The following is a 13051-nucleotide window of genomic DNA, read 5'->3' on the forward strand; positions in this document are numbered from 1 at the left end:
AACATAATCCTACAGACACCTGGCTCTTCAAATCATGCGATTACCCCCCATTAAGACAAATAATGTCAATTTTTTTCAAGTCAAGTGGATAACATTTCAAATACATGTGCACCTGCACAGGCAATAATTTGTTGTAAATGTCAAATTATGGTGGCAGCTGTTAGGGGAAATAACAAATATTTACCATAAACAGCCAACGCTCCTAGCAAGACATCCTTTACACAACTGACAGGAAAGACCACATGTTAGAATTGACTTGCTGAGTTATGCAACCAGTAGACAAATAAGCATGTGCAAACGTTCTAGTTTTGCAACTCAATTACGTCACATCAACTGAATGTTTCCGTCTCTACGGTTTATTACATTACGTGCACCTTATCTGTGAAATATTTGTCTTTACTTGTGTTGATCAAAAAGTGGTAGAATAGGGTTGCTATAAGGCCTAAACTTTAAAAAAAAAACAAGCTTGCATCAGTGGCGTCTTTCAATAGCTTAAAGGTCCCATGGAAAGGTCGCATGAAAATTTCACTTTGAGGTTTTTTTTAACATTAATATGAGTTCCCTCAGCCTGCATATGGTCCCCCAGTGGCTAGAAATGGTGATAGGTGTAAACCGAGCCCTGGGTATCCTGCTCTGCCTTTGAGAAAATGAAAGCTCAGATGAGCCGTTTTGGAATCTGCTTGTTATGAGGTCATAACAAGCAAGGTTACCTCCCCTTTCTCGGCTCTGCCCGCCCAGAGAATTTGGCCGACCCATGAGAGAGACATCATGGCTTTCAAACGAGCAAAGTGGCAGTTGGTCAAGGCCACACCCCCACCCTCCACCTTGCCCCCCCCTCTCTCCTCCTCAATAGCTACAGACACAGAAATGGCACATCCTAAGGAAAGCTCATTGTGGGACTTGCTCTAGTGGCTGTAATTCTGCACCAAGACTGAATTTCAGGAAAGAGACTTCAGATACAGTATTAGAGGACCACTAAGGTCTATATAAAAGCATCCAAAGAGCACCATGTCATGGGACTTTTAAATAGGGTTTTTAACATTAAACATTAATTTTCATCTACATTCCATTGCTTGGAATTTATAGTTATTCTATTTCTAACCTACTACCGTTTTGCCTCAATGATCTCTGCCATTGATATGCTCTGTTGCAGTCTTTAAACCTCTTTTTATTCACTTATTTTTGTCCATGAATAAAATTAATTCAGTAAATGTATTAATCCTTATTGGAGGAATTTAAAACACAGAAGAATAAAAATGGTAAAAAAGCTAAACAATACAGAAGTAGAAAGTGCATAGTAACAGCTAAAAGTGAAGCATTGTTTTCAGAACTTCTGACTGGTCTCAACCCATTCAGCACACAAACGGGGACCTTTAGTATCTTCATTTTAAATGAAGACATGTTGCATAAAACATGCTATTTATATGCACCGACTTTCACTTCCACTTAATTTAAGCTGATCCCAACTGGATTGTAAGACAAGATTTGATGGAGGCAGTAACTGAAAGAAAGAGCTAGCAAAGACAACAGCAGGCGCTGTGATGATATAACTGTACAAAAGGTTCAACTAAGATGTTATTCTTTCATTACAGTACAGCAGCAGGGAAGCCGGTTACATCTAGATCAGGGAAATAGAGATGTGCAGCCTTTAAATGTATTTCCAACCCCTTCTCAAAGTTAAACCTACACCCACACAGCATGCTATCAGCAGCACATGAATGGGTGTTGAAGGTTAGATAAAACATTTTTTTTAAATATATATAGTCTCCCACATTTGTTCTCAGACAAAAGGCGTGTACTGTAACTCTACACGTTTCTTATATCCACAACCTCAGGCATTTTTCATCAAGTCCAGCGGGGATATTTAAGACTAAAAGGCATCCATTGTTGCTTGAACTTCATGAAATCCTTTAAGCCTACTTCAGACTCCTGCTGTGGCTCCCAGCGTAGCAACCAGTTGTATTTGCTTGTACGGTAACTATGGAGACAGATTACTTTCATTCAGCCCCTTAACGGTTTCATAATGATCAGCTAAAAACCTCAGATGTTAAAGAACAAACCGTTACATTAAGTTACAGGCGGTTTGCAAAAGAGATGTATAACTTCAGTTCATGCCGATTTTTTACTGCTAGGGCTGCAAATAACGATTATATACACCAATTGTTTCATCTATAAAAAAAAATGTTTATCAAATGTCTTGTCAGACAGTCCAAAAACCCAAAGATAATCCATTTACAATTATATAAAACAGAGAAAAGTAACAACGTTTGACACTGTAGCTTAGAAAATGACAATCAATTATCAAAATAGTTAATTCAATTCACTTTATGGCAATTGGCTAATTAATTAATTGATTTATCATTTTAGCTCTACATACAGCGAGGTTTAGAAGACTAAGAAAACTATCAAATATTCACATTTGAGAAGGTGCAAAAAAAAAAAAAAAAAAAAAAAAAAAAACTACTGAGAAAATTAAATCGATCATCGATTTTAGGTCAATCAACTAATTCATTGTTTCAGCTCCAAGGCATAATTTCATCATACTTTCAAAACACCCCAATCTCTGCAGCAGAATCATCACAACCATCCAAACACACACACGGTAGAGGGCATTTTCTGGTTCGTCTGAAGTGTGTTGGAAAAGAAAAGAACAAACAAATACGGCTCAGAGAGATAAGCAGACATTTGCATCACTGGGTGAGGCTCCTCACATGCAGACCTGATACCAGGGCCAGGAGAAGATAGAGATCAGATGGAGGCCTAGAACAAGACTTTCAGCTATGGTTGCACACAAAGTTCACGTTATTGTACACTAGGGCTGCAACTATCGATTATTTTAGTAATCGAGTATTCAACCGATTATTGCATTGATTAATCTGATAAGAAATACTTTTGTTTTATTGAAGAGCAATAATATACTATAGTTTGGTTTAATTTTCGGAAAATCTACATTGTTATTGCTTACATTGCCTACAACCTCAAACGAAGGCATTAAACATACATAAACATTAGAACAACTTAACTTTCAGAAGAAAGTTTGAAGTTTCAACCTGAGACTGATCTGTACATAGGCCTATATTGTAAATATTAGTTATACTCAACCCATTTTCATTTATATATTTGATTACAACGTCACACAGCTCTGTTAGCAGATTGTTGATCAGCGGTTTCTCTGTGAAGGGAGAGAGTGAGAGAAAATGGTGCACAACAATCAGCTGTTTTTCCGAAGGAATAGTCAACAAGTCGGCTCTTTAGATCAAATTGTGGACACCACTAGGTATTTTCTTGTCTTTGTTTTTGGTAGTTGTTGTGTTTGGTGTAGTTTCACTGTCCATACGACTCTGATTTACTTTTGTCGGATCCGCTTCGTGGAATGGATGATTAGTTAGACTCAGTGTTTTCTGTTGAGATGCTGAAGCATGAACGGTACAACGTTGATTAAAGCTTCGAGGCAAATCATTTTGCATCAAGGTTTTTTAGTAATCAAATTATTCAAGTTACTCGAGGAATCGTTTCAGCCCTATTGTAACCATAATCAGTCTGTACAATAAAGGGGACCAGCAAGGACTGAATGCATATTCTGCTTTACTACGTTTTATTTCACTTTAAACTGATTATCTTTGGGTTTTGGACAGTTGATCAGACCAAGCGAGGAAGTGGCAGTGGGGAGTTTTTACTATTTGACTTAGTGGTTGTTTCACATTGTGTGATTTCATGTAAAAAGTTGAGAGCATCCACTAAAGCCTGATGCCTCTATATTATCATCTGTCCAATAAAGACAAAAATGCAGATAAAACATACTCAAACCTGTACAGAACATTTACATTGATCTTCACAAAAACAACCTGGAAACACTATTGTGGCTTTAAAACTGTTTTAAGAGGTAAACAGCGTTTTAAAAATCACTCAACTTTGTGTGGCTATTGACATAGACCTCAAATACACCACTTCCGGTAGGACAGAATACAGTAGGCAAGTCAATTAAAAATTCTATTTAGTCTGCTGCTAAAAGTCCATCCATCAGCTATCATGCTGCTGATTAAACTTTTATGAAACTTACGATATCTGTTTTTGCTTAGTTCCAGTATTTTCAAAACTGCACTGACTGCCTCTGAGGAATTGCTACAACATGGTCTGTAAGTGAGGCAAAAAAAAAAAATCTGGTTTGAGAAGAATCCACTGACTGGACACGACACTGGCATGACATGACGTAAGAGGTCAAAAGGTCTTGGGTGCACGTGTGGTTTGTTAACAGTAAAAGAAAAGGTCAGCCGTGTGGGAGACTTTCATCATGTCGGACAAAGGTCAGCGACATATACTGCCACCAGCAAGACTCGGTCCTTGATAACTACAGCATTTGAGAAAGGGAGAAAATTCCCCCATGGACAGTGCCAAAGCTAAAAGGGATTAGTAAAAAGTGGATGGAGTTCATTGCATTAGATGACCAGCCGTTTCAAAGCCTATACACAGCCCAGTCGTCGTGGTCATTTTGCTGACGTCTGTCTCCCTGAAATCGACAATGCTTAGCCACTGTCACAGCAACAGAAATATCACAAATATTTTAACCTGATAAAAGCAGTGTTAAACTCCAAGAATATTATATTTTATTATTTTTGTAATGGCTTTTACATTTATAACAAAATGTTTTTGTTGAGCTTCTATGTAGGTACTAAAAGATTATTGTCATTGAGTAGGTAACGTTAGTTGTATAGCAAGCTAAAAGGGCTTTTGAAGCGGTTATTTTTCATGTGAAAGGATATATTAAAAGATCATAAATTTGTATGATTGAATGTGTGCTCATTCCAAAAAAAATTTAATGAAGGGATAAATTACTTTAAAATGGTCTTTTTTTTTATAATAAAGATTTCTTTGTGTCCCTGTCACAAAAAAGGGAACAACAACAACGGTATCAGTCAAATACTTATTTTAAACATCGGTATCAGCCCAGAATTTCAGATTCATGTATTTACACTTAAACCAAACGTTGTGGTATGGAGTACAAACTAAAAAACAAAAGAAAACATCAGTACAAAGGTAGGTAGTCGTAGCCAGAATAATTTAAAGAGGGGCAGAGCGTTGCTCAAGAAGGCATCTAATCCTTAAATTATCTTTCTGTAACAACAACAACACAAGTTTAAACATGAACTTGTAGCTTACAAGTATTTTGGCAAACATTTATTTCTGTTCTCCACAATGCTTGGATTTTAACATTCAAATAAAACATGGTATTTGTCCCCCAGACAGTTGTTATCACATAAATTACAAAACATTTTGTTCCTTTCCACACCCTTGGATCATCCTATTATTTTTGGTATTCTGTTATTAAAAGACTCAAAGGTTACAAATCGCATGGACATGCCTTCTCTTTCCATGAAGTCCTCTTTAAACTCACATGATGGTATACTCTGAAACTCATTGCGCCACTTCTGCAGAACTGATCTTTTAACCTCTATTCAACTGCTAGCAGATTAAACAAACATTGTCTGGCTAAGCTTCGTTTCTTTTAACTCTTTTTTTATTTTTTCAAACAATACATAGTGGATATAGTCGTAGTTCCCCATATATCATTTTGTTACATGTTGACATTTTAACATTGTAATGTGAACGTGAGGAATTTTAGATTAACAATTGGTGCATCCCTAGTCATGCGTGCTGGTTTTACATGGGTGCCTCAAGTTCCTCCCTGTGGGGCGTGTGGCGGAATTTCCAGCTTACGAACTCATGCTATGTATGTTGAGACAGTAGTACCCGGTCTCATTCAGGTCGGTGTCCAACATAACCTCATAACCTTTCTACGCAGAGGAGTAGTTCAACTTTGTGCCTCCATAGATTCAAGGAATCTAGGCAGCTGCATCATAAGGGAATGTTTTGTTTCACGACTGTCTCCTTTTGGAGGTGGTGGGCCTGCCACACTTTTGGATACGGACCAGAAAGAGAGCTAGGCTGAACTAGGCTTTAGCATCTGTGTTTTAAGCACCTGCTATATCTCCTGCTAACCTTAACTGTTCAGCTAAACTTAACGCCTCCAGCATGAGTTTAAATACACCTTGATGAAGACAGGAACTTCAGAGAGTTGAGACGGCACTGCACAATAACACATCGTGGTTAAACTGTACTGCTGGCATACATTCTCTCCTCAATTGAGTGTTCATTAAATGCTTCTGTGTAATCTATCGAGGTCTCCTAAATCTTCTTCATGTATGTGAAATGAGTTGTGCTGCTACTGAGTTTTTCCTTAACATAACGTGACATCACTGCCATAATATCTGATGATGTGATGCAGGGCTCGGCCGTTAATTACAGCATACCTAACCGTCTCTCTCATTGAGCAGTTCTGTGGGACGTGACATTACCCTTATCACATAATGCAGATTAACAGATACCTGAGGATGTGCTTCAAGGTTTACGTCACATTCAACTGTCATACACGTCTTTGTAGAGCTGAGCAATAGGGCTAAAATCTACTATCTTGATATAGCCTAGATCACGTCATATCTCGATACACTACGATATAGCATGTTTTTTGTTAATTCAATAAAAAGTCTAAATAGAATAAATACATGGTAAAACATATTTTGTATTCTACTGTGTGAATGGAATACTTGACATGAAGGTACCTAGAATTATAAAAAAAAATATGATTTACTAGTCAAACACTAGAATCTGCACCAAAGTCTGATTAGTTGCAATCGCCAATAAATCAATAAGTGGCCCCACTGGTCAATTCCATCCACACATCCCACGCACACCCACAGAAAATCTTTAAAATGCACAGAAAAATCAATTGAATGCTTATTTATTCACTGACAACACTGCACACAGACAGACATTGAATGCAGCTATCTGCATTCAATGACTGCAAAGAGGACATTCCTCTGTGATGGGTAGCCGATTAAGGGCTATTGTAAGTAGTAAGACACGGGACACATCCTCAACAAAGAACGGATGTCCTAAAAATCTGACTTCTAGTCTCAGTAACCGCTCACAAACATCACTTCCCTGACAAGGAGGAGAATAAATTATTTTCTAATACTGTTACAATGATTTGTGTAGTTAGTTCAGTCCTTGTTATGCAAGAACCATATGGTGTGCTTAGCTGCCTTTGGCCATTTAATCCCCATTTTACTCCATTTCAAGATTAGAAGGGCACAATGTGTAGCCACTAACTGTAAAAAGTTCTTTATTTAGCAAAAAAAGTAATATACCAATACAAAAAAATGCAAAAAACAGAAAAGTAAATGTTACTTCAAGGTATACTATTAAGTACCACATGCTAACATTTTACTATTTACCACCAACAATGCAACCACCCACACACCCCTTTACACAGTAGAGTGGGGAAGGCACAGCATGACCCAGCAATTCGAAGTAATGACTAAGTCACATGCTACCAGCAGCAAACCGGGCCAAGAATCCAGTTTTGTGACCCAGTTTACCTCACTGTGACTGTTCCTGGCCTGACATCCTGTGAGGTGATCCTCTGTATCCATCTCTGTATCCATTTACTGAGCATCAGACTAAAGACTGCGAAAGGCTGAAAAACTAGTTTTCAAATAATGATAAATGTGACAGTTACTTACCGGTATTATTGTCAGCATTGTGCAGTTGGCTAATTACTTACACATTGTGTAAACGAGAATTAAGAATTAAGAGAAAACAATACATGCGATGATTGCAGTTTACTGTACAAGCTACACGTAACTGCAGATAAGCTTCCTATTTTATTTATGCACCTTTCCAGTAAATCGGGAAGAACATATGCATCAGCCTGTTAACAGATTGATGGCTGCACATCTACAGACACTGACTCATTTAAGAACAGGAGACCGCACCTGCTCAGTATAGCTGTACTTTTCAGGCAGCCTAGATTAGAGAAGTAATGAACCACAAACAGTACCCTGAAAATTATATGTTGGCTGAAATACAAAATAAAAGGGTGTACAGCCAACACTTATGAGGCAAAAAACAAAACAAATGAAGAAGGCGGTGCACACCATTAGTCCTCATGCAAACAGTATTTAAGTTAACCATTTCAACTACAAGGTCTTGAGTGTGGATAAGTGAACTAAAAATATGAAATTGAGGAAAATGTATTGGTCAAGATACATCTCTCGTGCAGTGAAATTTAGTGACTAGTTGTTGGGTTTTTAAACGTGCTGAATTGCCTTTAAGATTTTAGAGCTGAAATTGTTAGTCACTTAATTTAATAGTCAATCAACAAAAATGTATCTGCAACTATAGTTAATTAATCGCTCAAGTAATTTTTCAAGCAAAAATGGCCAACACAGGTTCAGCTTCTCAATTGTCCTGATTTGCTGCTTACATTATACTTGATTTAATTTATTTGGGTTTTGGACAGCTTGTCCGTTAAAATAAGGAATTTAAAGATGCCACCACTGGGTCTATGAAGTAATAATGTATTTTTTTTAAAACTATTGTCTGACATTTTATAGACAAAGACACTCCAATCAACTCAACCAACCCACCAAACCTGTACTTAGTATGTCTAAAGACGCATGCCAGCACTTTGAAACAGCAATGAGTAGCAAAACACCTGCTCCAGAGCCAGTGACGTTGCTTTCTGCTTCAGATGTTCCACCATCACAATGGTCCCCAAACACAACATTCATCATAGGTCTAAATGACTAACTGTATGTACACACCGCCGCCGACTTGAGCTTCAAAGTTACAGGAAGTGATTCATTTTCAATGGAAGCTGGCTTCTCTTAGCTGCAAGAAGCGGCAAATCCGTCGGCGTCGCGTTTTGGACGTCAAGCAGAAAGTTGAAGTTTGGTCAACTTTATGGTAATGAACTATGACGTGGTTCAGCGGCAAACGACCAGCAACCAATCGGAATATAGATGTCCAGCGAGCTGGCTGATCCCAGAAAAACATACGATGTAAACTTGCGTTCCCTGGGCTGAGAGGAGCAGGATGCAGCTGACAACACTGTGAGGGGTGTTCGTAAAGTAAAGTTAAGATTGAACATGATTGGGCGCCCGGATAGCTCAGTTGGTAGAGCGGACGCCCATATATAGAGGTTTATTCCTCAACGCAGCGGGCCTGGGTTCGACTCCGACCTGCGGCCCTTTGCTGCATGTCGTTTCTCTCCCCTTTCATTTCTTCAGCTGTCCTGTCAATAAAGGCCTAAAAAATTATCTTAAAAAAATAAATTATTGAACATGATCGAACATAGAATGCTGCCACGTCAGAGCGACCCCGTACTTTTTGACAAGCGTCCTCGACAGGGCGGCCAGAGCTTCTTTTGCAGCTCAAGTCGGCGGCAGTGTGTACGTACGGTAAAAGGCCCGTCACCCAGACAACTGTGGTCACATAGAATTTTGATCCACACATCATTGTATCATCAACTTCTGTACAGATTGGAAGCAACTTTATATCCAGAACCTGTACAGTCCGCACTGGCACCACCTACGGAGGTCAGATAGGAGAAAAAAAAATGCTCTGGGTTTTTTTTTTTTTTTTTTTTAACCAATCACAATCGTCTTGGGCGGCGCTATCAGCGGTCGCAGAGACGGTGGCTATGCTAAATGGTCTCTCACTTTTTTTTGAAACATTTGCAGCCTGCAAAAGAAAATGTCACATACAATATTAACTGAATTTAACTGTTCACACAATACAGTAACGTTAGCGTGTAGCTTGCTAGCTCAAAGTTTGTTGTTGTTTCCTAAGAAGAACGGATTTAGATGTTCCGCCGATTATCCTGGAGTAGATCCAGATTAATTGCCAAGTAAAAAAATGTTATGCTTTTATGCTTGTTTTGGCAGAGCAGCACATATATGCGCATTGAGAGCTACTGGGAATTCCATGTATGCACACTAATAAAACAGATTATTGTCCTTTGCTTTGGTCTTTCACGTGATCGGGATATGACGGGAGAATTTTCGTGGGCTCAGGATGTGATGGGAGGAACAATTGATTTCCGTGTCACCCTCTATAGTACTTTGATCTGCAACACAACAATTTGCCTCGGGACAAATAAAGTTCTAGGTTATCTCATCTAAATCAAGAGTTAAAACAAGAGCTTCAAAGATTAATTGATTGTCAACTATTAAATTAATCTCCAACTATTTTATTTTAATCAATGTCATTTTTTATGAAAAAATGTAGTAAGTCGGATTCTAGCAACTTAAATGTGATCGACATTTTTCACCAATTTTAAAGGCCAAACAACTAACACATTAATCGAGAAAATAATTGACTGATTATTCAAAAATGGAAATAATCAATAGTTGCAGCCCCAATTCAAACAATTCAGCTCTTCCACATATGTTATTATATAAGGCTCAATTTTGTGCACCCATATTGCCATTAGACATTGCTGGTTGACTTGGTGTACAACATGAAGTAGATTTCAAACAAGCTGAGACAGAGTATTAAAAATAAACCACTGAAGGTGGACTGGCACAAACCTCAGTCTTGCTCTCACCAGCGTGCCACAAGACAAGATAGGAGACTTTACCCTTCCCTGAGTCCTATGCAAACTGCAGGGACAGGTGCAATGCAAATTACTCTGCATGCAAGAATAGTGTTGTGTACTCTGATTGTACTGCAACAACTTACACTCTGCAGGTGCTCAAATACCACTTATCTTAATTATGTACTTAGTGCTAAATTTGTATTGATGTCATCCCCTCATCTTATTGTAATTTTTTCTGTCATATGACTTTGCTTTTGTTGCAGCAACTAGTGCTTTTATTGCTGAACTGACCCGTACTCTCGTCAAATAAAATTTAATTGTACCGTTGACCCATGTGTTAACCTACATAGGACTAATAAAACTTGAACATTTGTAGTTATGTTTGATAACATTAAAACGTAAAGTTAGGCTTTGCTCTCGGCTTTCCAACTCTTTTTATAATAGACCGAGATAAATGGAGAGAGAGCAGGTGATCTAGCGCCCACACTAAACTACCGGCTGCAGACGTGTCTGTCAGGAGGCAGCTCCAGCCCTCCAGCTCCACCTCAGCAGGGTCTTGGGCCTCTTCATTACTGACCACCTCAGCCCCTGACTACAAACCCGTTGCTCTGACCTCTGTGGTTAGGACATCTTTTGAGCGTCTTGTTCTGTCTCACTTAAAAACCCTCGCTGACCAACTCCTGAAACCCCTGCAGTTTGCCTACAGAGCCAATAGGTGGGTTGTTTTAAGTGTGTATAGGTTTTTACAGTTATCCCTGTTCTGGTGTTTTTAGTTGAGAGGTAAGAATATCAAAACTCTTCCCAACAAAAAGGCCTGGGACCCTCACTGACAGACTCTTAACCCCCCACCAGTCACTAAATGTTAAATTAGCACACATCCTGGACTTTTATCCCTGACCATTGCACATACATACATACATACATACATACATACATACATACACTGTAATCTTCTGTACATCTCCTGATTAATATTTTTGCACACCCTGCACAAACCCTACAGCCTTCTTTTCCTTCCTAAAACAATTACATTCTACATATTTGCTATATAGTGTCTATTACATATTTTGTATTGCAATATTTCTATTCCATATTTATGTTCTTAGCTGTTGCAGTACTTTGCTCTATTGTTTATTCCCTTTATGTTTATTATATGTACCATACACGCCAAGGCAAATTCCATTAAAGTGAAAAACTTACTTCGGCAATAAATTATTCTTATTGGGATACTAACAATTTTTTTCTGGAGTTCTGACCTCTTCAAATTATTTTTTCTCTCCATCAATCTTGAAAGCAGGTTAAGTTGTGACATAAATCCTACTCTGACTAAAGTGAGAATAGCAGTAGAGATTTCTCTTTCTAGACATATCACTACACATTTAAACTGGTAGCTAGCTGAGACAGTCAAAGCTGCCTTTTGTCATCAGGGGTTAATAGGAAGTTGTTTTAGATCTCACAATGATATTTGACACACACACACACACACACACACACACACACACACACACACACACACACACACACACACACACACACACACACACACACATCCTATTAGCCAAATAAGCGCTGGTGTCCCAGTTAGTCAGTGCTGCCTGGTAGCTGTAGTTTCTTATCTTACCTTATGGGGTCTCAATTAATGAAATGACACAGAGCAATGCAAATATAGTGTGTTAAAGCCATCATATCTAGAAACCTTGAGGCGTCTGGTCTCAACACCAAAGATAAGTAATAGCTTGTTGTTGTTTCTTTACAATGTTTAGTCGTGCTAAAAATGGGAAAAGTAAATAGTGACACATTTTGGCCTTGTGTTTCACGGTCACACTTCAGCATCAGCAGACACAAAAAAAATCTCGTTATCGCTACCAGCTCCATAGCATAGAGCAGGAGTTGCTAACTGTCCCGCTTCTTAGCATTCCCATGTAAACTAAGAGTGTTTTATGTGACTAAAAATGGCACGTTTTGTCCTCACCTGTCTGATGAAAGAGAAGACGGATCCACTTCCCTTCTCGGCTAACGTTACGTCCGTTGGCTCGTCCCCGTGGTTTGTGTTTTGAAGCGGTGTGCGCACACGAGGAAGGGGGGATACAGATAGCCTAACGTTACACTTGAAGCTGGAGGATAACCCAAGCCGAACTGACTGCGGTGAAGAGACAAGACCGTGTTCTAGCCCGGTTCTTCCGAGGCGAGCTACTCGTCTGCAACAAACGGGGTTTTAAACAGCTGCTCCGCTCATGGAAGGATTTCGCCTTTCATAAAGCCACGAAGGGGTTGACCAAACGTTCGTACTCACGCATGCCTACATCCTCCACCCACCCCTGCTGCGGCTCAACGAATCACAGGCGGCCTGGCTGTGACGCACCCCTCCCTCCTTTCCCAAGGAGGGTAGATGCTAGATCGGATCCGCTAGACGTGTCGACGTCAAAGGACGTGTCTTGTGGCCCGCCTTTCCGCCTTATTCTGCCTCTGATTAGTTTACCCTGGTATTCTTACCCAAACCCTAACCAATCCCCACCGGCCATGCCTAAACCTAACTACGTCGACCATTCTAGCAGATCCGATTTAGGATCTACCGATGTTCAGTAACAGCACCTTCAACAGCTTTTGTAATAA

At 39.2% G+C, this 13051-nt stretch overlaps 1 protein-coding gene across 3 annotated transcripts in view; it reads right to left on the reverse strand.

The window, feature by feature from the left end:
* The window catches only part of slc23a2 (solute carrier family 23 member 2), a 43135-nt gene extending 30369 nt beyond the window's left edge, over nt 1-12766 (reverse strand). For all 3 annotated transcript variants that reach the window (XM_028579010.1, XM_028579011.1, XM_028579009.1), the window contains exon 1: nt 12411-12766. The gene's annotated coding sequence lies outside the window, so the exon portion shown is untranslated. The remainder of the gene's footprint in view (nt 1-12410) is intronic.
* Nucleotides 12767-13051: the final 285 nt, after the last annotated feature.

The sequence above is a fragment of the Perca flavescens genome, chromosome 5 (assembly GCF_004354835.1).
Source record: "Perca flavescens isolate YP-PL-M2 chromosome 5, PFLA_1.0, whole genome shotgun sequence".
Taxonomy (NCBI): domain Eukaryota; kingdom Metazoa; phylum Chordata; class Actinopteri; order Perciformes; family Percidae; genus Perca; species Perca flavescens.